The sequence below is a fragment of the Eumetopias jubatus genome, unplaced genomic scaffold, assembly GCF_037043125.1.
Source record: "Eumetopias jubatus isolate StellerSeaLion01/CBP00866 unplaced genomic scaffold, mEumJub1_p1.0 scaffold_2, whole genome shotgun sequence".
NCBI lineage: Eukaryota > Metazoa > Chordata > Mammalia > Carnivora > Otariidae > Eumetopias > Eumetopias jubatus.
In genome coordinates, this window is record NW_028274808.1 from 166,694,996 (window position 1) to 166,722,866 (window position 27,871).

General features: G+C 35.4%; 1 pseudogene; it reads left to right on the forward strand.

Moving 5' to 3' along the window:
* The first annotated feature begins 6,064 nt into the window (after positions 1 to 6,064).
* LOC114197583 (small nuclear ribonucleoprotein Sm D2 pseudogene) lies at positions 6,065 to 6,390 on the forward strand (annotated as a pseudogene).
* The last annotated feature ends 21,481 nt before the right edge of the window (positions 6,391 to 27,871 follow it).

Genomic DNA, 27,871 nt, shown 5'->3' on the forward strand with positions numbered 1-27,871 from the left:
CTTTCTTTTGTTTCTTGCTAGGTATCAAAGGTTGAAAAATATTGAGCAGGGAAACTTAAAATTGAGAGATTTTATTTGACATTTGTTTTCATTTTTTATGTCCTTTTCAATGGGAAAACTTGTCAATATTTGACTTTTGTGTAAGTGTGCTTGCTACCCAATGTTCCATGGATACATAATTTAATATCCAATGGTATTATTATATAACACCTTGATTTGTCACAAAGTCCTACATTGAAATATTTTCCAATTTCTGAAACATGTCTACGTAATCTAGACTCTAGTTTTCAAATTGGATTCCATTTAATGGACAATATATTTGCTATAAATATTAAGAATACTGCCTGACATGCTATTTTTTTCCTCTGTAGCATTTAACTTCTCATTCCTGAGCAGAAAACCTGAAGAATGTATAAACAGAACTCACATCATTAACTTGATTCCAAATGCAACACCTTCAGATCTGCCATTTTTCTATGCTGCTTTGGGATCACATTACGGAACAGATCTTCATTTCAAGGAAAAGATGTACACTTTCCCTCTGCCCCACATTTTTTTTTTTTTTTTTTTGGAGTCATTCTCTTTACTTCCAACTAATAAGCAAAGTATCTCAATTCTATCAAAAGGGTCTCTTGAATCCCACTATATTTTTCCCATCCTTACTGCCTTAGTTCAAGCTTTATCAACTTTCATATTAACTATTACAATATCTTTCTACGTCATCTCTTTTCCTTAAGTTTCCAAGCCCCAGTCCTTTCTTCAATGAGTAGTGAAAATAAAAAGTCAAAGATTAGTTCATGGAAGGCCTTGTATTGCTCCGTAGACGTTATTCTTTAAATATGGAGAACACTTAAAGAAGGCATATTGTCTATGCTATGTTGCTGTTCCCATTGTAGACAATGTTTCCTTAAGCATTACTGATTATATCTATTCTAACTTTTCCACTATGGAAGTGAGAGTTGCTAGACCATTTCCAGGGCACTTTATGACATGTCGGCCATATCTGTAAAAATACAAAAATTAATAAGCAAAAAGAAAACTGGAAGAAAGAAAACAATACTACTAATCTTTAAAGGTGATTTTATACCTATATCCACATCTGTATATATTGTGCATAGCTAAAACTCTTACCAAAACTCCACTACACACTGACACAGTATTTTTTATCACATTACAGTGCTATGTATGCTGTTTTTTATTTTAAAACTAAGATATGCCGACATCTATAAACTCTTCAAAAGATCAAATAACAAATATTGTTTATGAAATTACCAAAAAAGTCATGAATCTTGAAAAAAATGACTACTAAAATTATTTTCAAAGGCCCAAATGAAGTAATTTTACACAAAATATTGTAATAATATGTGTGATGGGTAATAATTTGAACTAAGCTTTTAAAGGTGTTTGAATCAAGGAGATGTACAGAGAGAGGTATACAAAATGTGGATAGAGGTACAAAATTAGACAATGATATTGTGTTTAGATCTATAATTAAAAAAAGACCATAGTTGGCATCTAAGAACATAAGGGAAAAATCACAGGGTAGCACATGAGCAATAAAACTGAAAAGAAATAGATAATGTCACTGGGTGCACAGGCATAGATTGGGACAGTATTCAGCATGAGGAAATATCAGGGTCATTAAGAGAAGTTTGGTCAGGGGCACCTGGGTGGCTCAGATGGTTAAGCGTCTGCCTTCAGCTCAGGTCATGGCCCCAGGGTCCTGGGATCAAGCCCCACATCGGCCTCCTGGCTCCTCGGGGAGCCTGCTTCTCCCTCTCCCCCCTCTCCCTCTACTGTTCCCCCTGCTTATGCTCTCTCGTTCTCTCGGTCAAATAAATAAATAAAATCTTAAAAAAAAAAATGTTTGGTCAATAGCAATCCTAACTTCATGACTAGTGATTAAGCATCTTGACAATTAATGATTTTGCTATAGCTTACTTCATTCAACAAATTATATATAATAATAATTAATACACATTTAGATTTGATTTTTATAAGTTTGATGACGATGATTTTCATGTCAATGTTAAAAAATCTGTTGGAGAAGTTAAAAATATTATCCTTTAAAGCAAACTAATTTTAAATAAATATTTTAAAAATATTAAAATTATGTCTAGTAAAATAATTTTATATACAATATCTATCTGCTAGTGAGTAAGTATTATTTTTAAAATGATAAATTAGAAAGGGATATATAAAATATTTAAGTCAATTTTGGCGCAAGACCAGTAATTCCTTTTCTGGGTATGTATCCAAAGGAAATGAAATTGCAATCTCAAGGAGATATCTGCACCCCCATGCTTAGTCCAACATTATTTACAATAACCCAAACATGGAAACAACTTAAGTGTCCACTGATGGATTAGTGGATAAAGAAAATGTAGTGTACATACACAATGGAACATTACTCAGCCACATTAAAGAAGGAAATCCTGCAACATGGGTGAAGCCTGAGGGCATTATGCTAAGTGAAATAAGTCACATAGAGAAAGACAAATACTGTATGATATTGCTTATATGTGAAATCTAAAAAAAAAAAGAAGAAAAGAAAAACAAGCTCATAGAAACAGGGAACAGATTGGTAGTTACCAGATGCAGAAGGTGGGGGTGTGGGAAAGGAGTTCAAAAAGCATAAATTTCCAGTTATAAGATAAAAAAGTTCTGAGGATGTAATGTACAACATGGCAAGTATAATTAACAATACTGTCTTGTATATTTGAAAGTTGCTAAGAGAAAAAATCTTTAAAGTTCTCATCATAAGAACAAAATTCTGACTATGTGAGGTGATGACTGTTAAGTAAATTTATTGTGGTATGATTTCACAGTATATACTATATGAAACCATTATCTTGTTATCATTAAACTTACACGATCTTATATGCCAATTATATCTCAATAAACCTGGAAATAATAAAGAACAATACTGTCTCCCATAATCAAAGTTTTAGTCTTTGTTCATATACAAGCTTTTAAGTTAGTTCATAGCACCTGTAAACCACATGTGGGAGGACATTCTGCCTCACCCTAACTGAAGCTTAAATCCAAAACCAAAAACATATTCTGATTTTTTCAAGGTTTGCATCAGAAATATATAATAAAATATATTTAAAATATTCTTACCCACAGTGATTTCTAAACTATTGTGTTTATCCTTTTTTATGGCCATTGTTAACTTCTATCTCTCCCTGCTTTCTAGCTTAAAATATTATAGATAGCTTGGAGAATGTGTATTTGTCTAAACTGTTTTTTTTTTCTAAACAAGAATCTCTCTGCTCTTATTGCTTTATAAGTTTCTAAGAGATTATTTTAAATGACAGTGGGAAATAGTGTTTACCTATTGAGAAAAAAAAGTTGGCAACATTTTTAATGCACTGTACTTATAAGCCAAGATACATTAGAGCTCTAAAATGTGTTAAGACATACAGTGAAATCTACTTACAGGGAAAATAGAAAGGCCCTGATCTCATTCCTGTTTTTAGGATCTAGCGTTGACATGTCTACATCTACAAGTGGCTGAAATTGCCTCTGGTTGGCAATTACCATGCCTGCCTCTGAAAGTATAAAAACATCAAATTAGCACTAGAATGAACTTCTGACCCCCAAAAGTCATAGTAATAGCTGAGGGGCTGTGCCAGACTTTGCTAGTCTAAATAGTAAGAGTTGCCATTTTGTAGCTCAATGTATACAAAAATATTTACATGGGTTGAATTTTTGTTTTACATAAAAAGTTGGGCTACCATGTTTTTCTCTATCTAAATAATATAAATGATTATCCTCTGGTATCATGACATAAAGTAGCCATTACATATTTGGTGTTCTTTTCATGTCTACCTAAGATTCTATCTCATATTTAACTTTGTTGACTAGTTGCTTTTTGATAGACCATTTTTTTGCTATCATACACAATGCTACCAATTATATTTTCATCTTAAACATTTTTTTAAAGATTTTATTTATTTATTTGAGAGAGAGTGAGAGAGACAGAGAGAGAGAGAGAGCAGGATAAGGGTCAGAGGGAGAAGCAGGCTTCCCGCTGAGCAGGGAGCCTGATGCGGGGCTCAGTCCTGGGATTCAGGATCATGACCTGAGCTGAAGGCAGATGCCCAACCAATTGAGCCACCCAGGCGCCCTCAAGTTAAGTATTTTTATTGAAGTATGATTAACATGCAATGTTATATTAGTTTCAGGTATGCAACATACTGATTCAACAATTCTATACATTTCTAAATGTTCACCAACACAAGTGGAGTCACCATCTGTCCCAAACATCATTATAAGATTATTGACTATAGTCCCTTTGCTATACTTTTCATCTAGGTGATTTATTTATCTCATAACTGGAAGTTTGTACCTCTTAATCCTCTATCTTTTTCACCCACCCTCCTACTCGCCTCCCCTGAATATCACTCAGCCATAAAAAAAGAATGAGATCTTATCATTTCCAACAACATGGATGGACATAGAGTATATTATGCTAAAATATAAGTCAGATAGAGAAAGACAAATACTATCTGATTTCACTTATATATGGAATCTAAAAAACAAAATAAACGGGTCAACTTAAATATTTTTCACATTGAGATTTCTATAAGAGAGAATTCTAGAAGGGGAATTTTAGGGGGAAAAGGCTATGCGTGTTTTATTTGTTTTATTTTATTTTTTTAAAGATTTTATTTTTGACAGAGAGAGACACAGCGAGAGAGGGAACACAAGCAGGGGGAGTGGGAGAGGGAGAAGCAGGCTTCCCGCGGAGCAGGGAGCCTGATGCGGGGCTCGATTCCAGGACCCTGGGATCATGACCTGAGCCGAAGGCAGAAGCTTAATGACTGAGCCACCCAGGCGCCCCAGCTATGCACGGTTTAAAAGAATCCTGATAGTCACTGCTTTTGCTCTCTGAAAAACTACACGAATTTATGCTTTCACTAAAAATTGATGTGAATGCATATTTATTTACTTTCTTGCACAATATATTAGTAATTTATCTATTAGTTCCCATGAAATATAAAGTATTTTATTATTGGGGTGCCTGGGTGGCTCAGTCGGTTAAGTGTCCAACTCTTGATTTCAACTCAGGTCTTGATCTCAGGGTCATGAGGTGGAGCCCCGAGTCAGACTCTGAACTCAGCACAGAGTCTGCTTGTCCCTCTCTCCCTACTCCTCTCCCCACTTACACTCTTTCTCATAAATAAATAAATAAATAAATAAATAAATAAATAAATAAATAAATAAATAAAATCTTTTTTTAAAAAATATTTTGTTGCTTCAAGTTGTGTGTTTTTAATTATTAAATAGGTTGAACATTCTTCTACTCACTTAATGAATTTTTCTATGTCTTTTTCTGGCCTGCATATGGATGTTTATGGAAGCTTTACTCATAATTGTCAAAACGTGGAAGTAGCCAATATGCACTTCAGTAAATAAATGGATAAACATACTGTGGTACAATCAGACAATGGAATATTATTCAGTCCTAAAAAGAAATGAACTATCAGTCCATGACAAGACATGAAAGAATCTTAACTGTATATTACTAAGGGAAAGAAGCCAATCTGGAAAAGCTGTATATTGTATGATTCCTACTGTATGACATTCTGAAAAAGGTAAAACTATGGAGATGGTAAAAAGATCAGTGGTTGTCAGACACTGGAGAGAGGAGGAGGGATGAATAAGCAAAGCACAGAGGATTTTTAGGCCAATGAAAATAGTTTGTATGATACCATAATGATGGATACATGTCATTATACACTTGTCTAAACCCATAGAATGTATAATACCAACAGTGAATCTTAATATAAACTATGGACTTTAGGTGATTATGATGTGCCAACATAGGTTCATCAATTGTAACAAATGTACCAGTCTGGTGGGGGATATTGATAACAGGGAGGATATGTATGTGCAGGGTCAGACAACATATGGGAGATCCCTGTACCTTTCCCCTTGGCTTTGCTGTGAATTTAAAACTGCTCTAAAAATACAGTGTTTAGAACAACACAGAGAGATGGCACTGACCTGGAGGTCAGCCATTACCACCATGTACCTCTTCAAGAAGTCCAAGAGTGAGATGACCCCAGAGGAGCTGCAGAAGCAGGAGAAGGAAGAGTTTAACCCGGGTCCACTCTCTGTGCTCACACCATCAGTCAAGAACAACACCCAAGGGCTCATCAGCTGCCACCAGAAGAAGAAGCTCTTGGGCCATATGAAGGCAGCCGACAGGCACTACGGCATGGTGCTGGAAAATGTGAAGGAGATGGGGACCAAGGTCCCCAAGACTGACAAGGGCAAGAAGTAGTCCAAGCCAGTCATCAAGGACCACATCTCCCAGATGTTCTTGTGTGGGGACTGGGTCATCTTGGCCCTGTCAACCCACTCATTGGTGGCAAGTAGGGGCCCTTCCCCACCATCAGAATTCCCTCCCTCACCCTGCGGAGACCTGCCCTTTGTAATGGGAATAATAAAATCTTGTGTTTTTTCTAAAAAATAAAAAAACAATTTTTAAATTGAAAATGTAGTATTTACATAAGTAAACAATAAAATAGAAAAATGTAATTTTTAATAATTAATTTTCATCAATTAATATTCACTTTCTCCTCTATAATTCTGCTTTGGTGTAAATATTCTCCCTCTTGCTTTCTTCTTTTGTCAGTGTCTTAGTCTGTTTGGGCTGCTATAACAAAATACCATAGATGGGTGGCTGATAAACAGAAACCTATTTCTCTCAGTTCTGGAGGCTGGGAAGTCCAAGATTAAGGCATAGGCCGATTTGGTGTCTAGTAAAAGCCTGCTTTCTAGTTCTAGATGGCTGCTTTCTTATGGTGTCCTCATTTGATGGAAGGCGTAAGGATGCTCTGTGGGGTCGCTTTTAGAGGGGCATTCATCCCATTCATGAGGGCTCTACCCTCATGACCTAATCCCCTCTGAAAGGGCTTACACTGGAGATTAGGTGTCAACATAGTAATTTCAACGAAACACAAACATTCAGTTTGTAGCATGTGTCCTGTCTTATTTGCCCCCTAAACCAATGTGTTTCAAAAGGCAATTTTACCTTATTGAACATGAGTTTAGCTTCGGTGAATCCAAGATACATTCATTGAGCATGTACTAAGTATATTAACTAGCACTCCACTGGGCATCACCTGGGTTGTAAAGAGGCTAACAAATAGCACAGTCCAAGTTTTCTGTACATTTAATTTGTATCTGGAATAGTTATCGGAATTTTACATGTAGTATATAAATTACCCCTCCCAACAACACCACCATGAGGTAAATATTATTATTATGCCTATCTTAGAGATGACACTCAGAAGGTTAAGGAACTTGCCTAAACTAACATAGTAAAAATGGAGCTGGATTCAACAGGCTCTCACAGTCTAAGTAGGGTCACATACACCATAAATATGAAATATTTCTTCAAAGACTATTTTAAAGACCTATGATGACTACAAATTCTATAGCAGTTCAGGGGCACAAGGTGAGCAAGAATGGGGTGATTAAGAGAGCTTTCATAAAGATGATAGGACTTAACTCAGGCCTGGAAGCATAAATAGATTTGGCAGGTTATAGGAAAGGATGAGAATTTTCTAGTACAGACATCATGAGCAAAGTGATGGAAGTGGGAATGATCAAAAAAGGTTTTGCTACTGATATAGATCGGCCTGCAGAGGCAAGTTTCATATATTGTCAGAGAGTAGTCATTTGGTGGGTTTAATTGGTTGGTATCCATTTCCTCTTCTACAGATAAGAACACAGCAATTTTTATCCAGGTGTCCACATTTACTTGCTCAAATTATACGTTGCATGGTTTGATTTCACTATTTGAGCAAGGTGCAAGGAAAGTGATTCAAACCTAAGTCAATATTGTCTATATTGCTTTATTAAAGGATGGGCATCTGACTTCTTCTGGTCCTATCATAATTCTCTCAAACATAGTCATGCACACACATGTGTAAATAACGAGGTACAAGAGGCATCACGGGACCATGAGTGGAGCATCCTGCCAAGAATGGAGCCAATATTGAAGAAGGAGAGCTGTGAAATGGTCCTGGGTGGCTCAGTCAGTTAAGCGTCTGCCTTAGACTCAGGTCATGATCCCAGGGTCCTGGGATCAAGAGCCGCATCGGGCTCCCTGCTCAGCGGGGAGCCTGCTTCTCCCTCTCCGTCTCCCCTTCCCCTGCTTGTGCTCTCTCACTCTCTTGCACTCTCTCTCTGTCAAATAAATAAATAAATTTTTAAAAAAATTTTTGTTTAAAAAAATATGAGGTCCTGGACATGCTGAGTCTTTGTACCAGTCCAGTTTAGAAACTATACTTTTGTTGCAGAGAATACATTCCTTTGTTTTTAAGTAGAGTTTGATAGGGTTTTTCATTACAAAGAAAGCATACAGATAATGACATATGAAGAAGGTAACGGGAAAAGCATAAATTAAAAACAAAAACATTTTGCATCAAGTTATGACTCCCCCACTTTCTAGATGAGTGACATTTTCAAGATCTTTAACTTCTTCCTGAGTCTCAGCTGACTCATTACAAAATAGAAAAAACCTAATTACAAAGCATTTAGTATAGACAGAATTGACAGAATGGGATTAGATGGGATAAGAATTAATATGTTCCCGAGCAATTCAATTTTGATAGAAGTATGTTACAATGGCCTTAAAAGGGTTGGCTCAAAGGAACGATATGACGAGAGGGGTTTAGTACATTTATTTGAACACTATTTTGCTTAAAGAACTCCAGGAAAAGAAAGTAGAAAACCCTAATAGTAATTAAGCATGGAGATTAGGGTCTGTGTTAGGGTATTGTGTGCAGGAACAGGAATGAAAAGACTTGCTGGAGGAATATTTCAAAGACCAGAAAAAAATAATTGATCCTCTAGTTCAGCAGAATAAAAAAATAATATTGGCTTAGTTCTATTGAAAACTGACATTCTAAATGGCTGTTTTATAAGTAAATAATAACAATTCGGTTTATGGTTCAGCAAGAAATTAATATTTGAGTTATACTTGGTGTTAGAGTTTTGTAAATCTGTGCTTTTCCATCTGGTTTGTAGTTCACAGTTCAGTTAAAGACCTTGCTAAAACATATGATGCCTTACTACACAGCCAAGAGCTACAGAATAGAAAAATATATTACAGTGAAATATTAGATTTGTATTTGGTAGAACAGTGCAGAGGAATGTAGAGTAGTTGAGATCAGCTTGAGAGTAAAATAAGTCAGAGAGCATGAATTTGAAAGAAACGCTAACCTAAAAATAGTCATAGGTTTGGCCATGTTTATATGCTGGGGGAAAAAATGTAAACACTTCAGACTGCTAAATTTTTCTCCAACCAGAAACTATGTTTACAAAGACAAAGAAAACTGAAGAGTTCAAAAATGCTTAATCGATATAGAATAAAACCACAGGTTTCTTGGAAACGATGAGTAGAGGGAATGACTGAAGTATCTAGAATAATAACTTTATCTATAATATCAATTTGGTTATTTTCAGTAGGTTCTTGTTCAACTTCTCATTTCTCTAAAAATAGCTCAAATTTTGAGGTAGATTGTGGGTGGTACATTGAGGGCATTCCCTGCAGAGAAACAGAGATTTCTGCCCCTGATGTTCCTGCTATGATTGCAAGCTGCTTAGTTTATATGTTGCTTTATTCCCTTTACAAACAAGAGAAAAAAAAGAGGTAATATTCTGGAGATGATTTACAGGTTTGTTTTTTAACAGCAACTAATAAAACATAGGCTGTAAAGCATTTGGAATATATAAAATTGGGGGCTAATGCATAATCCTATGTGCTAAGATACCATGCTGCAAGGGACAACCCAAATGTTCCAGGTGTTCACAACTGAAAAAGGCTAATGACTCCAGAGCCACTATAATTCATGAAAAAGACAAAGATCTAAGTTCTGCAAGCCAGAGAAGGACACAGTAAACATTGGAGGACTTTATTCATTATTAAAATATGCAAAAATTAAATAGCCAGGGCCTCAAGCTAAGAACCCTATGGCATTATAAAATGGATTGCAAATTAGTTAGTTTATGCTAGACTATCAGAAGAATTAATCTATAATTTATGCTAAAGAATTATTCATTTTAATTTTTCACCAGGATCTGTGCAAGCCAGATACGCAAATGAAGAGGAAAAAAGGTAATTGTCAGTCCCAATATGTTTTACTACCTCTGTCCCTTTTATTTTCAGCATTTTACATTTGCTTCATCAATACAATCTCTACCATGCCTTGTACTGACCCAGTTCCTAAGCCATTTCTGATTAACGCAAGAAATACAGCTGCTACAATCTGGGGGCCTATAAAATCAAGTCAGATTCTCCCTTTTCAGTGTATGTTGTTGCTTTGTTTAATATCTTACACAGACAGTCCCTCTCTTGATGGAGACTCCGTTTTAGCAAATTCATCTTTATTGATCATTTATTCCATGTTAAAACCTGTGTTTGAGGGCACCTGGTTGATTCGGTCATTAAGCGTCTGCCTTCGGCTCAGGTCATGATCCCAGGGTCCTGGGATCGAGTCCTGCATTGGGCTCCCTGCTCAGTGGGGAGTCTGCTTCTCCCTCTCCCTCTGCCCTTCCCCCTGCAAGTGTTCTCTCTCTCTCCCTCGCTCACTCTCTCTCTCTCAAATAAATAAATAAATAGAATCTTTAAAAAAAAATCCTGGGTTTGTCCTATCAACTTTTTTAGCTTCAAATATTATAAATTGAATTAATCATCTGCCTCACTTCATGACATCTCAGCATCACTGGTCACTACCAAGGCTCCTTATTAGTTTATTTCATAATTTTTTTCTTTATCCAACATCTCCTTTCTCAACCTCTTCCCCATAAGGGAAGTGGCTGCAGCTATACAATGCAAGTAGGGAGAATGAATGAAATGCAAAAGTCTTACTCCTATATATTGTGATGACAACTAATGGCAAACTACAAATCAAATAGTCCAGATTCTTAATGGTACAGACCCTCAGGGAATAAAGTTTGGGGTCACTGTGCCAGTCAAGAAACCATAATCATCTGAGGTGCTTTCTGAGGCCAAAGGAAATAAACTGGTAGTGTAAAATGGAAATTACCAACACTAGCTAAGACCGTGTGATCACTTGCTGCAAGGAGGACTAGTGGTTGTGGCTGTTTCTTCCTTGCTGTGTGTGTGTGTGTGTATACTTATGTGTGTGTATATGAAAAAACATTGTATATGTGCGTGTGCCATTATTATTATTTTTATTTTTTCACTCCTGTTCCTTTATTGTTAAAGCAAATGTATGTTGATGTGTTAATAGTGATTAACCTTATATTTCAGTATTTAGGTGAGAAGATATCAATCATGGATCACTACATCAAAAACTAATGATGTAATGTGTGATGATTAACATAACATAATAAAATAAAAGAAATGCAAAAAAAAATATCAAAGGGGAATATGACTTAGAAGAACGAACATCACCTCAAGGTGAATAAAGTAAGATTTTGTGTATCCTCTTTTGGGGGAGTAGGTTAACATGTTTTGGGTTTAATGTGTGTCAGTTGCATTGTGTTAGTTAAAAGATTATTGTGTTTGGAAGTTGCATATGACTAAAATGAAGTGTATGAATACCAGGTGGACGAGGTATAGACTGTGGTGGACTATTCTCTGTGGGTTGGTAATGCTGGGAATCGAATTTTTGAAACTCCCCTTCCTCTATGTGTCTGAGTTAAAATTAACCAAAAGAGAAGCCATGAGTGGTTTGGAATGCATAATAGCAACAGTGACTATAATCCCTAAAAGATATTTGTCAAGTTCAGATGTGGTGACTAACAGATTCAGAGATGTGTGCTGACTTCCCATTTACCACCACTATGCTCTCCTCCGTGCCCACCCTTCCTCATGGATGCTGGCCCGCTGGTCAACAGTGACCCTAGGCAGTGACCATATACTTGGCTGTGGATCCCGCCAATAGCTTACACACCATTCAAATTAAAATTGTATAGTAGATACCTATATAAACCTATGAATTTCATGAACCACAAACTATTCTATTAAATGTATGAAACAACAGATGCACTTTAAATTCTACTGTTCGAATAGCCTAATCTCTCATTAAGATTTTTCATGAAAAGCCTATAATTCTAGCCAGTGGAATGTCTAGCTCAAGTTCTAAGCTGGGCCAACGCTCTCTGAGAGTTTTGAACCTCCGGTTTGTTCAACAACTCAAATCCTGGAAAATATTGCCTTATCTCAAATTTAATTCTGTTTCTTCTGCTCTTCCTTATCTCCTGACTTCTGACCTTGTTCACTGTTCCTCGTCACACATTGACTATAGTGCTACTGATCCTGGGGCTGTGCTTATATTAGAGCAGGTTGTGTTGAACTTCTCTCTTTAACCGGCTTCGAGTTCTCAGAGTGGTCCCAGATCAGCACCAACAGCAGCACCTGGGAATTTCTTAGAGAGGGAAATGCATGTGTCCCATCCCAGACTTGCTAAGTCAGAAGCTCTGGGGCTGGAGTCCAGCCATCTGAACTGCAACAATCTCTTCAGGCGACTCACATACAATTAAACTGTAGAACCACTGAAGTAGAGTGTGCCATTTCCTCTCTTTCTATGTCCATTAACCAGTCCTTCCACCTGGTTCCTAACTTCCTGTGTTCCTCTTAGCCTGCATTCCTGCTGTTTGCCCAGAAAGCAGTCACAGTATAAGTATTAATCTACTCACCTAATTAATATTCGTTCTATTAGGAAATAAATTAGGGAATTCTCTGCAGCCTATTTAATACCTAGAATAAATTCTGAGATTAGTTCTCGTTTACACCCTTAATTATATTGTTGCTATGAAAAAAGCTGTCCGCTTTGTTTTTCACATTATTCCCTGTGGTCTTTAGTATCTTGTTCTTTATTACTTGACTAAATACCTAATTGTTTCTCCTCTCAGAAACTTTTTTTGGATGCTTATGTAGAGTTTTCGCATTCTCTTGACTTGAACATTTCTTCAATTATATGTTGGTAAGCATAATATGATAATCAGTCATTTGTTTATAAAGTTATTTATTGTTTATGCCCAAATCCACTGGTATTAAAGGTAGTACAAATAAAAATTTGTAGTCTGGTGCTATTAAGTTCTTAAATTGCTCTTGTAATATGAAGTTTTTCACTAAAATGTATTTCTTAAAGTAAGTAAATACTGGGATCCCGGCACAATATTTGCCATGTAATGATTAAACACACTGCTCTAACATTTTCCTTGCATTTCTTAGATGGAAATTTAACAGTGTTGTGGAAGATGTATACTGATGCTTTTGCTGCTCCACCGTGGGGGATCCATTTTAAGCCAAAACCAAGCAGAAAATGGCTCATTTCATCAAAGAGATTTAAAACGCCTCTCCTATCACCCAGTAGCAGAGGCTGCTGATTACAGTGGGAAACACAACTCCCCCATTGCCCCCACATACACACACTTCTCAGGTTAGAGAAAACAAGAACTTCGGTATCACGCAGCTACTTTCTTTCAAATGTAACACACGTAGCTAGTTTTAAGCAGAAGATATTAAAAAGAAAAGAAGTCTTCCATAACAATCAGTTTATAAAAATTCAGTTCTTACAGGACTCAGACAATGATAAAAGACTTGCTGTTTTTTGTAATGAGTCCTCTGAAGCACGAAGTGGATACCCCAGCATAGATAACTTAGAATGGAACAATGGCAGATGATTATAGAAGAGAATCCTGGCTCTACCTGAAGACATCCAGCTCTGTTGCTTAGGGGTCTTTGCCAGTGCCTTTGAAAAGCATACCCCTACAATTTTATAGCAGGAAACTTGACACAGCCTTTAATTTCTTATATATTATGTGTGGAATCAAATCTAGTTAACTTTTTATTATCAGAAAATGTGAGGCACTCTTAGGACATGATTTTGTGATCTTTTTAAAGTCCCATGGTAAGTAACGTCTCCAAGTTTATTATTATAAATAGTAATGTGAATAGAGTGGACTCTATTTTGTTACTAACAGTTTAATATCTGGCCAGCACAAACTCTCAGGAATTGTGTTTTAGCAAGACTTTTATTTTCATTCAGGAAATACAAAGTAATTGTCTCTTTCCTTGAACCCACTGAGCTAGCTCAGGAGGTATACTTGTGAGCTGATGGATCTAGCCCCTTGACCTCATGTAGGTACCGTTCTAGTGGAGGAAATAGTAAAAAATACTATAGCAATACAAAATATAAAATAATTAGTTATGAAGGAAAAAACAAGAACCTGAGATAGATGATTGTAATGATGGAAGAAGAAGGGTCTAGGTTTGAAGGGATAATGATGGAAAGAATTTTTATAAAGAAAAAATTGAGCTAAAATCTAAAACAGATTAAGGATTCAGCTATATAAAGGTACAAGAAAGAATGTTCAAAAATAAAATTATTTTTACAAACACATGTTAAGAAATAATATATTTGAGATGTTAGGGGTTCAGAATGGTCCCATAAGAAGGCCCATGTGTATGGATCATAAATAAAGATAAAGTGGCAGAGGTGACCTTGAATAGAGGAGAACTAGATCATACAGATCCTTTTAAGTCAGGTGTTTGGACTTTATTTTTTTTATTTTTTTAAAGATTTTATTTATTTGACAGAGAAAGACACAGCGAGAGAGGGAACACAAGCAGGGGGAGTGGGAGAGGGAGAAGCAGGCTCCCCACGGAGCAGGGAGCCCGATGCAGGGCTCGATCCCAGGACCCTGGGATCATGACCTGAGCCGAAGTCAGATGCTTAATGACTGTGCCACCCAGGCGCCCCTGGATTTTATTTTAATAGGAATAAGAACCCAATAAGGGGTTTTAGACAAGGAAGCCACATGACTCTATTTACATTATCAACAGATAATTTGGAATCCTATGTGGGAAAAAAAAGGAATGAATTTGGATATGGATACCAGCTACGAGGCTGGAGCACTAATTCAGCAAATTTAGACGCTAAGTTGTACACTTTAAATATACAAAAATTTTATATGTCAAAAGTGTCTTAATAAAAAGAAGAACAGTTTTGGCAATTCTGAATAAAGCTGCTGTAAACATCCATGTGCAGGTTTTTGTGTTTATATAAGTTTTCAGTTTCTTTGGGTTAATACCAAGGAGTTCCTGAATCTTATGATAAAAGGACTTTTACTTTTGTAAGAATCTGCTAAACTGTTTTCCAAAGTGTCTGAAGCACTTTGCATTCCCACCAACAATGAAAGAGAGTTACGCCACATCCTTGCCAGCATTTGGTCATGTCAGTGTTCCAGATTTTGGACAATCTCATAGTTGTGCACTGGTATACTTTTCTGTCCCAGCTTAAAAATGTCAGAGGGCACAGTAGAAGGGTTTCTTGGGAAGGAGAAAAGTGAAGTTTACTGAGTAGTTCGGAGATACCTAACTGTTCTAGATATTGTATTAGTATATACACATTTTCCCACCATGTCTCATGGTTCAGTTTCATCCCTAAACAGAACCCATTTGATGACAAGTTTAGCAAATTTCTTATCTTATAATCAATGTACTAGTTAAAATATGCATTCTAAAATTTGGAATTCTTATTACTATAAAAAGAAAGAATGAATTTTGGGAGTCCTAGGGGAGGCAACTGGCAGTCTCTGCCTTAAAAAGCATTTATCTGCAAAATCCAGGAAATCAAAATAAAGTCAGCATATTAAAATTAAAGATTTTTTTTTAGCTGAGGAAAGTATGTGACCTCTCTCTATTAGAGAGAGGAAATAATATTCTCTACACATTCTCATAAAAAAGGATGCCTGTGCAATGTAATAGAACTGTTCTTAATCATTACTACATTGATTTTATACAACAATCTTGTGATATCCTTCAATAAAAACTAATGAAATAATTCAGTAAAAAAAATTATTCTGGGGTTAAAACAATGAAGGAAATAAGGTTTTAAAATATTTTAAAGGAATGAGTAAAAAAGCTTTATTGTCCTTAATACGAAGGTAGAATTATCCTCAAGCACATGTAATGATTGTTTTTCAGTAATTTAACCATGAAAGTTTGCAAGACATAATCTATATTCCATTAGTTCACCTTGAGGTTTAATGGCACATATGTAGCTTCCCCTTATTGAAAATTCCTTTAAACTCTTTAATTTTGTAAGACATGTATATATTTATTTCTATTACAGTTTTATTGTACTATATAATTGCTACTTGTGATTATTAGTATACTTTCATTTAATGAAATTTATTAAACAGTTAAACAATATGTATTACATCTTTTCTTGATAAATAGTAATATCTTTAAAAATCATTTTAATATGTGTATTTCTATTCTTCCTCTCTTAAACCAAATTTAATTTAGGATGTAAATGTGTCTTATGAATATTTTGTTCCCAATTCCTATTTCAATAGCTGGCATATTACATGTACTTGTTGATTTTGCAAACAGTTACACAGTACTGTGGTTAAAGGATCTATTATTTGTTTTAATTTGGTTAATGCAAGTTGTGATAAAAAATACACATCAGTTTTCCAGTGCTTTAACAAACTAGGTATTTATTTTTCTTTTATGTAAATATCTAACACAGATGTCCTATTGGTTGTGAGTTTCTTTAATCTACAGGTGATTATATATGTGGTGATTCAGCAACCTATATCATTTCCATCCTGTGGCTCCACACAGGTCAGTTTTTCTCAGTGGGGGAGATGATTCTTCAGACAATTAAGCCCTAATGCCCTAAAGCATCCATTTTATATAAAGAATTAACTTTCTTCCTAGGCATCTAACATAGTAATACTTACGTGGATTCTTGGGAGAACTGAGGTTAGTCAATCAAATCATTTTCTGTGTTTGGTGGTGTAGCTAAGAGCCCTGGTTGAGAAAGCCTCAGAATCCTCTGCATCTAGTCTGCAAAGGAGCAAATACCGTAAGATTTCATTCATATGTGGAATTTAAGAAATAAAAGCAACCAACAACAACAAAGAGACAAATAGAAGACCAGACTCTTAATCATAGAGAGAAAGGTGGGTGGTTTTGAGAGGTTGCTAGAGAGGAGGTGGGTGGCGGATGGGGGAAACAGGTGATGGGGATTCAGGAGTGCGCTGGGTGATGTCTAGAACTGTTGAATCACTACATTGTACACCTGAAATGAATATAGCACTGTATGTCAATTATATTGAAATTTTAAAAATAAAAATAAATAGAGAGGAGAGGAGGCCCACCCACTTCCTTTAAGGCTCAGACTACAAGTGAAACACAAAACTTATACACATTTATGTTGGCAGTAACCTGGCACCAGGCCACATATAAGTGCTAGAGAAAATGGAGTCCCTGGTCTGGTAGCCCTTGTCCAGTGGTATCCTTACGCACTGAAAAAGCGGGAAGGAATTTGGGTGCAAAGCTCACTGCCTCTATTTCATTGTTTTGTGTACTATTTCAGAGTAAAAAATGATGCTAATATCTACTATGTTTTGAGCATCTTCTTTGACTAAAGCCATATACTAGCTAATGTTATGGAACTTCTTAACACATTTTATAGGACAATTAATATTTCAACCCAGATCCGCCTGCTTGCTAGTTCCATAGTTTCTTCCTCCCACAGATTTGCTGACATAATTAAAAGCCAACACAAAATTGAGAAAAGTGTATTTATTAACTTTTATTTTTCAATGAATTTTGGGGAAAATTCCAATATTCCATTTTATTGGAAGGACCATTTGGTGCAATTCACTAGACACTAATATCTTTGGGAATGTAGTTTAAGAAACAACAATCTGAAAGTTGATCAAGAGAGTCAGATGGCTTAAAGCCCTGATTTGTGTGAGAAAATTTCATAGTTGGTGTTCTCTTCATCACTCCTACATAGAAACAGAATGTTGCTTTAAAAAAAAAATTCAAGCAATACCAAAGAATATAAAATGAAAACATAAAACCCCTGTTTCCTGCTACCTCCCATTTCCTATTTGATGGTGGAACCACAATTAAAGGAGTGCATGTACACACGTGCACACATGGGTGGGTGTGGGTGCGTGTGTCTGATTGCACATGTAACAAAAATGGAGTTATCTCATGTTACTATTATGGAACTTTCTTATTTCACAAAATAGTGTATCTTAAATTTCACCATGTCATGGTGTAAATAATTTGGTAACACATATATAAAAATTAATGTAATAATTTTATTACTGATTGACATTTAAGAAGTTTCTAATATTCTGTTATGATGATGTATGAATTTATATCTAACAATATATCTTTAAATGTTTCCATTCTGTGCATATAATTCAGTATTATGCATATTTGAAGGTTTATGTAATAATTTCCTTATTGGTGTTTAGTTTTTATTTTTATGACAATGCTGTAATGAGTATACTTGTAAATATATTTGGTGAAATATGCATACATTTTTGTGTTTAATTGGTTATTACAAGTGGATTTTCTGAGTCAGGGTACAAGCACTATTTAAACTTATTTATAGATTTGGTCACATCACTCTCTAAAAAATACATTGTATCAGTCTCATTCCACCAACACTCATCCCATTTCTGCATTGCCTCTACTCTGAATAATTTTGGACTTCTTAATTTTCAATAATCTAGTTGGTAAAAAGTGATATCTTTTTGTTGTTTTGATTGTATTCATTCCATTTCTTGTGAGGTTAAACACATATGCATTTGCTATTTAAAATCTATTTTTGGTAATTAACTTCATACTCTGACATTTTTATTAGATTTCCACATCCTTATTTTCAGTGTTCATATAAAGGCACAAATAAATAATTACCCTTTTCAATATGTTAACATTTTTCTCAGTTATTCACACATTTCTTAGCTTCATTTCTTTTGTAAAATTTAGTTTTTTGTGTATTCATATCTGTCAATATTTTTCCCTCATGTGTTCTGGATTCTGTTGAGCTTAGGAAAGCTTTCCACACTCTAAGATTATAAAAATGGTCTTCCATATGTCTTCTAATACATTTTTGGTTTCAGTTGTTCAAACTAGTTCCTTAATTTATCTAGAAATTAATTTCTCTATAAGATGGAAAATAGGGATCTATCTTCATTTTTATTCAAATGGCCATTGCTTATCCTAAATCCATTTCTTCCCTCCTGATTTAAAATATACGTTCTTAACTGTATTTTGTTCATGTATCTATTTGTCTGTATTTCTGTCATGACCACACTTCTCTAAAAGATCTTAGATTATGTTGCCATTTGATAAGACATGTCTACCATTATTGTTATTCTTTTTAAAAAATGACTTAGTCATATTCATGCAAACACTCATTCACATACGTTTTCAATCAATTTGTAAATTTGTAAAGTGGAATTGTGGTTGCAATTGCAAAGAATTTTTAGACTATCTTGGTGAGAAGTATTAGGTGACTAACGTGGTATATCATTCTTTTTATTCCTGTTTATTCAGATTTTCCTTTACAGCCTGTGGAAAAGTTGCATAGTTTTGTTCATATGGGTTTCAAACTTTTCTTGATGTATAAGCATTTTATAACTTTCAACTATATTTTCTCATTTGGACTATTGATCACACATCTACCTTGTGAATACATGAATTTACATTGACTGAACTTCTTTTATCTGCCATATACCATGCCATATGATTTGCTTCCTGCATTCTTTCATTTAATTCTTACCCAAAAAAGGGGGGGTAATATTATTACCCCCATTTGATAGAATGGTAAACTGAGGCTAACGTGATTATTGCATGGCAACTAGTAGTGCAGGAAGACCCAAGTCAAATCCAAGTGCTTCTGTCTCCACAGTCGGAAACACTGGGCTGTTGTCTAAGCTCTAGTGCTTTTTCATTTGAAGTTCACAATTTGTAAGCAGACGATTATTTATTTTGCAAATATTTGTGATTTTTGGTTTCTCTTTGTAAGACTTTTTTTTTTTTCTCACTGCAAGGGCTGGAATTTATGGGTCTATTTTTTTTTAACAGAAGTTTTAATCAACTTTTTCCAATATTCCAATATTTCAGGAAGGGCAGATTTGTTTGTGAACACACTGAGTTCATTACAAATAAGAAAGAATCATTTCAAAATTTCAATTTTTGGGAAGAAAAATTAACATTATTAACATCAGATTTCAAAGTTTGCAATTTAATTTTGAACTAGAATTTTATCTCAAAGAACAAATTAACAACCCCCACTGAAATCATATTTTTTTGGCTGACTCCACAGGCTTTGGCCTACTCTACGAAGGTAGTACCTCTTTAGAATAATTTTGTGGTTTAGTGTTTGTTATCTAATTTGTATCATTCAGGTAGTAGAGAAAGACTTACTTATCCTCTAAACTGCCCCACCTTCTTTTTTCTAAAATCTATTTTGTTATCTTTCAGGCTACCACTAAAGGTCAATTTTGGCTTTGCCTACACTGAGAAGGCAGGCATGGATAGGAAGAAACTAATATTTGAGTGATCACACTGCATCAAGAATATTGATAAGCATTTTCTCTTATTTTATCTCAGTTACTCTCTACTCTCGTTTAATGCTCACAAGAAACTTATGAGGTTGGTATTATCTTTCATATTTCTAGACATCAGACAATTATTTTTATATTCTGTGGTGATTTAATTCCTCCCTTTTAAACATCAGAGCTGCTACCTTTTTGCTTTTCTGTTCCTTATCAGTTAGCAAATGTGATTTCATGTATATGTAACTAAATGCATGAAAAACTAATTTATTTGTTTGCAAGTATATTTAGATAATGTTGTGGAGAGAGCTTAGTCTGTAGATTAGACAAATTTTGTTTCAAATACTAACACTATAGTTTACTTACTTAGTAAATTGGTGCACATCACCCACTTCTCTATGCCAGAGTTCTTTCAATGGTAAAATAGGAATAATAACATTTATATGATAGCAGCATGGGAATGATTAAATAAGAGAACCAGTGATAAGTGCTGAGTTACAATATCTGGTACAGTATATATCAGTATGAACTATTGTTAATAATGCTTGCAATGCATCTAGTCAAAAAATGAATAGAAATATTTACTGGTGTCCTAGATTTCTTCTCTGAAATATGTCTCTTTAGAAACTGAAAAAATCTTGAAGACAATAGTATTTTGCTATGACTGTTTTTTACCATTTCAACATAAAACGATGGCAAAAATTATAATACATAAGAAGAAAGAGAACTTAAAAATCAAGAGTTTTCCAAAACGAGAGTTGTGGAGTAAAGCAATGGCAAATTCTGGGACTTAATGGAGATTTTTCATCAAGAGAATATGAGGGTTTTTTATTTTTTATTTTTTTACTGCCTAGATGTCTAATGCATTTAGTATTGCTTAGAAATATTCCAAACCACAAAACTCTCTAGCAAACGGAATAAACAAGTCATTCTTTTTTTTAAGGTTTAATGGCTCAGTGCTACTGAATGCATATATAATCCAAATTTCATTTAGTTTTAAATATTTGTCTCAAAAAAATCTCTTTGCCACAGCTATTCATTCATTTGTGCATTCTTTCTACACATATTTCATGTCATCTAACTATAAAATTAAGAGATACATTTTAATAAATTATTCAGATATAAATTGCTGTTGCATTTGAAGCATACAAATGTGATTGATCAGATGTTGCCAGAATGTTATATGGGGTATAAAAATTAAATAAATAGAATTTGTAATTGGTGAATCTCATAAAAATTAATTATCTAGATAAATTGAGTATATTAGATTCTAAAAAATGACCCTCTGAAATCCATGTCATTAAATAATTTATTGTCTTCTATGTTTGTCAAACTTGCAAAATTTTCTAGCCAGTATTTTAGAAGTGGATTGTATTAGAAAATTTCTTGGTGTCTTTGTTTTAAAGCTTCAAGATTAATATTTATCAAACTTTCTTATGTATTCGATGCATTCTAAAATAAAGTAGCCGGGGAAACACAAATCAAAAAAAAAAAAAATTCACATTAGGAATTGTGGCATATAGAAATACGAAACGCTCAGATTCCCCCCAAAAAACAGACTTGCTGTCCAACTGCAAACATGTGGGTCATCTGTAAGCCTCCAGCTGTCAGTTCTTTGGAGTCTTCCTCAGCCTTCAAGGTCATGCTATTCTTGGGCAATCCCCAGACACGGATTGATCAAAGTGGTGGCTTAAAAGCCTAACGGTGTTCATACATGCGGGCAGTCTTCACTCTAGAGCTTTCTCATGCCATAATACCCTTGGTAGTTCTGCATCTTGGCCTGATGCCTCCTCTACCCATTCACACTTGATCTCCTTTGCCTTCACAGATGGCACTCTCCCGTAAATCTGCACTGCTAACTTTTTCTCAGCTTCTGCCTCCTAGAGAATCCAATCAGCTCAGGAATTGAACTCAAATGTTTTGCCAACTACGTTATCGCCTTTGAGGAGTGAAATAGTATTTTCCTAAAACAATATGCTTACCATAGCACTTAACCTAAAAACCACTTAAGTACAATTTCAATTTCTCCCCCAACACTCTAGGAACTACACCAGCTTTAGTCATTTGCATGCTTAGTTTATATCATCACATATTATTGCTGACCAGCCACTTCTCATTAGTGATCTTGCATTATTTACAAGCTTGAAGGCAGTAATGCAGGAGCCTCCAGAACACACATCTTGTCCAACCTGAACAATCGGACTGATGTGTCAAATTTTCACATTAACATTTCAGTGCAGTAAAAATCACTGCTCATTCCTCAGTAGTTCATCACTCCTCCTACCAATCTTTGTGTTTTACTGAAGAAACCAAAAACACAAAGATTGGTAGGAAGTTTCTTCAGTTACTTCAATAGGGTGTTCGCTTGGGGAAAGAGAGTCAACTTTTTTTAGCTGGTAGCTTTGATATTCCCAATAGAGAGTGCATCCTTATTCTAAAGGTAGCTACTTCCCTCCCTTTGCAAGAGATAATAGGAAAATCTTGATGTTTGCATCTGGAGTAGTTGGGACATAAATCTTTGCAATAGTCACAAAGACAAAGAAAGTTTCCAGCACCAGGATGTGGTCAAGAGGGCACGAATTTCATTCATTCCATATCCCTAGAGATAGAGGGAACCTCTAGTTACCATTTAAGTTATAGTAAGACTAAACACTCCAAAGTTGGTTTGGTTCAGTAATAACAACACTGGTGAAATCAGTCCTGACAAAGAAGTGGGTTGCTTCGAAAATGAAATTGATATGAATAAACTGAAAGGTCTTGTTTTTCCTACATAGATGCATTTATTTATTTATTTATTTATTTATTTATTTATTTATAGAGTATTTTTGGGTATTATGATATGCCAATATGGAGCAGTTAATGTTGACCCTGAACCGTTCCAGAAGGGTTTAGAAATACTGCTATAGGTCAAGTTGGAGTCGGGTATTATCTTGTATAATAATCAAAGAAGCACTATCCCTTCCTTCTTGGCATGGTGGCGATGACAAGCAGGTAGAAGGATAGGACGTGGGGTGAGGTCAGTGCTATGACCAGAAAGTACAGAATGCCACAGGGGCACATATGGCATGCCCTAATGCCGATGGGGGGAACTCGAGCCACCGATGGATGATTTTACGAAAAGATGATCAGATTGAGAACTGAAGAGTGTGAACATAAGAGGTGGGGCTGGTGTTTTGTGTAGGGAGAGGAGGAAACTGTTGCAAGCAGAGGGAGTAGCATGTGCAAAGAACCATAAGCCAGGGAGAACTTGTTCTTCTGCCCCCTTTTCCTGCATTGGCGATTTCTTTGAAAGTCCTGTGGGACAAAGGGAAAGAAATATCATGCACAGTTAGCTAAGAAAGAGCCCAGTCCTTCATTGAATCAACCTTTATTGTGCACTGTGTCTGTAGAATGATCATGTAGTCAGTTTTCTGCACCTCCTGTGCTGGAAAGTGCCTCCTCTGCCTTGAAGCACTGACTCATGTCTCCTCTATGAAGACTTGCCTGACATCCAGCACAAGTTTAATCATTTCTTCTGCTGTATTTGGAAGGATAACATGACTTCAGTAGGAAGGGACGGAAGAGTTATGTCCATGAACTCTCGCTAGAGCAGAGTCTTTAACGTTGGTATAAAGGAAATAGCAGAGTGGACACAGTGGGTAGACCCACTGTCATCTCAGACTTTAAGCAGAAAGTGATTCTGTCATCAGGGGGGATTTAAAACCATGATGATAGTGAGTGAAAGGCCACAGGCCCTTCAGAACAAGGCAAAAAATACTCAAGTGGGAGAGGCAGAAGCTGTACCAGCAGCTAGCTGCCATTTGTATGAACCACGTGAAACACCTAGCTCTATCAAGCAGCACTTACTGGAAGAACATCTATCCTTACCCAAAGATTATTACGTGAAGACTATTATTTGCATAAACAAGGGCAAATGTATTTTGTGATTTATCAAATGAAAAGAAACAGAAACTAGAAGCCGGTATCAGTGCATGCATTTTGATATCCGCAAACAAAAGCATGTTGGTACTACAGATGAAAATATATTTTGTATGAGGGCATTTTTGTGTCCACACTTGTTAAGGATTCTCAGCTGCTTCTGGAAACAAACAACTGCTGATTTCACAGTATATTATTTACTATTTGTTCCATGACAAATTGTAAAATAATTATATGCATATATTTTTTCTAATTACAGAGTTTCCATCTCGTACAAGTGCATTCAGAACAAGTGTTCTTTTCTTTTTCCCTTTCCTCACAAGTTTCTAGTCAAAGAATACAAGCTAGTATTGTTCATGTCATCCTACAATTTCCTTCTCTATCCAAGACTTACTCAACTTTGTAAAGTCCGATAAGTACCCCCAATAGAAAATGCTAAGTTAAGGAGGCCTACTGCTGCTGTCTCAGTCTCCTCAGTATATATACAAATAATATAGTACTTTGTTCATATCGTTACCTTAGCCTTTTTTGTCATGTGTATGTATACACATTTATGTACCCATAAACATACACACATGTGTGTATATATGTATATGTAATGTGTATATGTACAAACTATTTTATCCATCACTGAAATATGAGATTCTCATTAGAAGGGACTTCATAGGTCTCATGTTGGTATCTCTCATACCATTTTGATAGATGAATTAATAAAGAAATGAATGGATTCATGGCCAAAAATTATTTGGCATAATAACGCAGTTGGATTTTAAAGTACAGTCTTAAAATAGTATCATGAAATTATGTTTTGAGATATTTAAGTTGGATTAGAGGAAGCTAAATTTTCAGAGGTAATCAGGGAGAAATCAAGCTTTGCAGATGAACCTGGGGGAATTTCTGACAGATATGCAGAATGGCAAGTGACAGAGCATATCATGTTAGCTCCCTCACAGGACACAGTGTAAAATGTTTCTTTGTCTTGCCATATTTCTATCCCTGAGGTGTGTAGTATGATGTTTTTTTGGTAGGAAAGACCAGAAGAAGAAATTAAAGAAGTTCTATAAAGAAGACTGTATTGAAAGTGCCAGAGTAACTCATGAATACAATTCTTTATACTATATATATATATATATAAAATATATATATATAGCTGAAATATCCATAAATAAGTTTTTCAATGGAATATTTTCATAACTGGATCATTTCATAGATGCACTAAGGATTTACAAGATGAGTAAGTTCCTTTTGTGAATTCTCTTGGAAAGTGAATAATCAATTCTTAATATACTACGTATGTATTGTGTTTTCTCAACAGAAGAAAATCATGTATATTCAAACGTCTTCTGTGGGCAAATTTTTCACGTATCTAGAGAAAAACAATATACACCAAAAGTAAAATATTGGGTAAGAGCCAATCTCACATTGTCTGGCAATAAGGAAATAATTCTGCTGGTAAAAAAGAAAATACTTACAAAAGCATGTTAAATGGCGTGGTTATATGCATAAACCACATAAAATGTAGAACAAGAGAAATACAACAATTTACATAATAACTTTCCTCTAAAGAGATCAAAGGGCTCTCTAGTGCATTATCTCATTTAACCTTAACTTCTACCCTGCTAGGAAAGCAACGGAATTTATTGCCTACAAAATATAATTCCCAGTTCTCCCTATACATCCTGAAATAGAATAGCTTAAATCAGACAAAAACTTTATAAGCTTGCTTAAAAGCTGAATCTGGGCTGTGGGTATTGTTATCAAGACAATGTTTAAAATTACTTATTTTGTTTTATTTTATTTTAAGATTTTATTTATTTGACAGAGAGAGAGAGAGCACAAGCAGGGGGAGAAGCAGGCAGAGGGAGAGGGTGAAGCAGACTCCTGGCTGAGCAGGGAGCCCGATGCAGGGCTTGATCCCAGAACCCTGGGACCATGATCTGAGCCAAAGGCAGACGCTTGGCTGACTGAGCCACCCAGGCGCCCCTAAAATTACTTATTTTAAAACAGGAACTCCTACAATCTAAATCTAACCTAGAAAAGATTACAAATTGTTGCAGGAAAACCATGAATTTCTTGATTAAGACAACACTGCTTTTAACCAGAACACAAGCCAGAAGTAAAAGCCACTGGGGATTTGACAGAGGTTTGACAATGGCCCCTTTGTCACTAATAATCTCTAGTCTAAGACATTAGTCTTATTTTCCTAAAGTTTCATTTCCTCTTTCCTGGCCTGCTGATATCTATTCTTACTTCCATAGGCTCCATCCAATAGCCAGTCATCCTTTCAAAATGAAAGCTACAGGATGTCTATTTGGAATTTGTCATAGGCACTAAGATATTATAAATATGGTGAAGTTAAGAACCAGACCTCTCTTTCTTTGTGATCGTATCATATTCATCTCCTTACTTTTCTCAAACATGCTCATCATATATCTGATGCAGGACTTCTGGACTTACTCTTCCCTCTGCCTGGCTCGCTCTTCCCTTGGAATTTACAGAGCTTGTCCTTACCCTCACTTCATTCAGATCTCTGCTCAAAAACCATGTCTTCACAAACCCTTTCCCGAACACCCTAATCAAACAAGAATCCACCGCTCCTCTACAAAACCAGCCTCTAAGACCCACGCTTCCTTTTCTTTTCCTTTATACCATTCAGCATTCTCTGACAAAACAGTTTATATTTTAGCTGTATTTATTTATCAGTGGTCTCTCTCACCGAAATTCAAGTGCCGTAAAGGCAGGTAATTTTATTTACTGCTCTGATTAGAACATTGCTCAGTCTATAGGAGGGGCTCAATGTATATTTGATGAATGAATGAATGAATGAGCACATCTAAACAAACTCTGTCATTGTCTCCCTTGGAAATATTTCACCTAATCAGTAATGGAGGTATTACTACTTAGACATTACTGTTCTTTTGTTCAGATAAGCTGGCTTATCAATATAGAATTTTTAGAAGGAAACAGAATATGTTTTAAGTAAATAGTAATATGAATGAATGAAAAAATTGTGCACTCTAAGATATTTTACATTTTCACTGAAAATGGTATTACTCTTCAGAATTCAACCCTGAAAGAAAAGGTTGATTCTGTCTCAAAAATATTCCCCTACACCAGTGGAATTTAATTTGGGGGGGTGATAATAAAATACTTGAAAGTGCTAATTAAAAACATGGAAATTCTTTTTCCCAAAATGTGTTTCAGCCAATACTTTAAAATATGATGCATTCAAGTTCAGTGAACACAGATGTAAGATTAAGACCTGCAGCCATAGACTCAGAATAATTAATGTTATCAAGAATCTTTAAGAGCCCCTAGTCCAAACCCTTCATTTTAAAAAGTGAATCAATAGCATGGCTTGTGGAAGGTTATACAACTGTTAAGTGATAGGTTAATATTTTAACAGAGCATGAAAAACCAGTGCTTTTTCAATAACATTTATATTGAAAGGATTTTTCAAATCTAAAATTTCTGACATAACACTTTGTACATGTCCTGAAATCAGGTAGAAAGTCCCTGATATATTAAAATGTAAATTCCACAGGAAAGGAAGTTCTACTAGGTCCTCCATTATAAT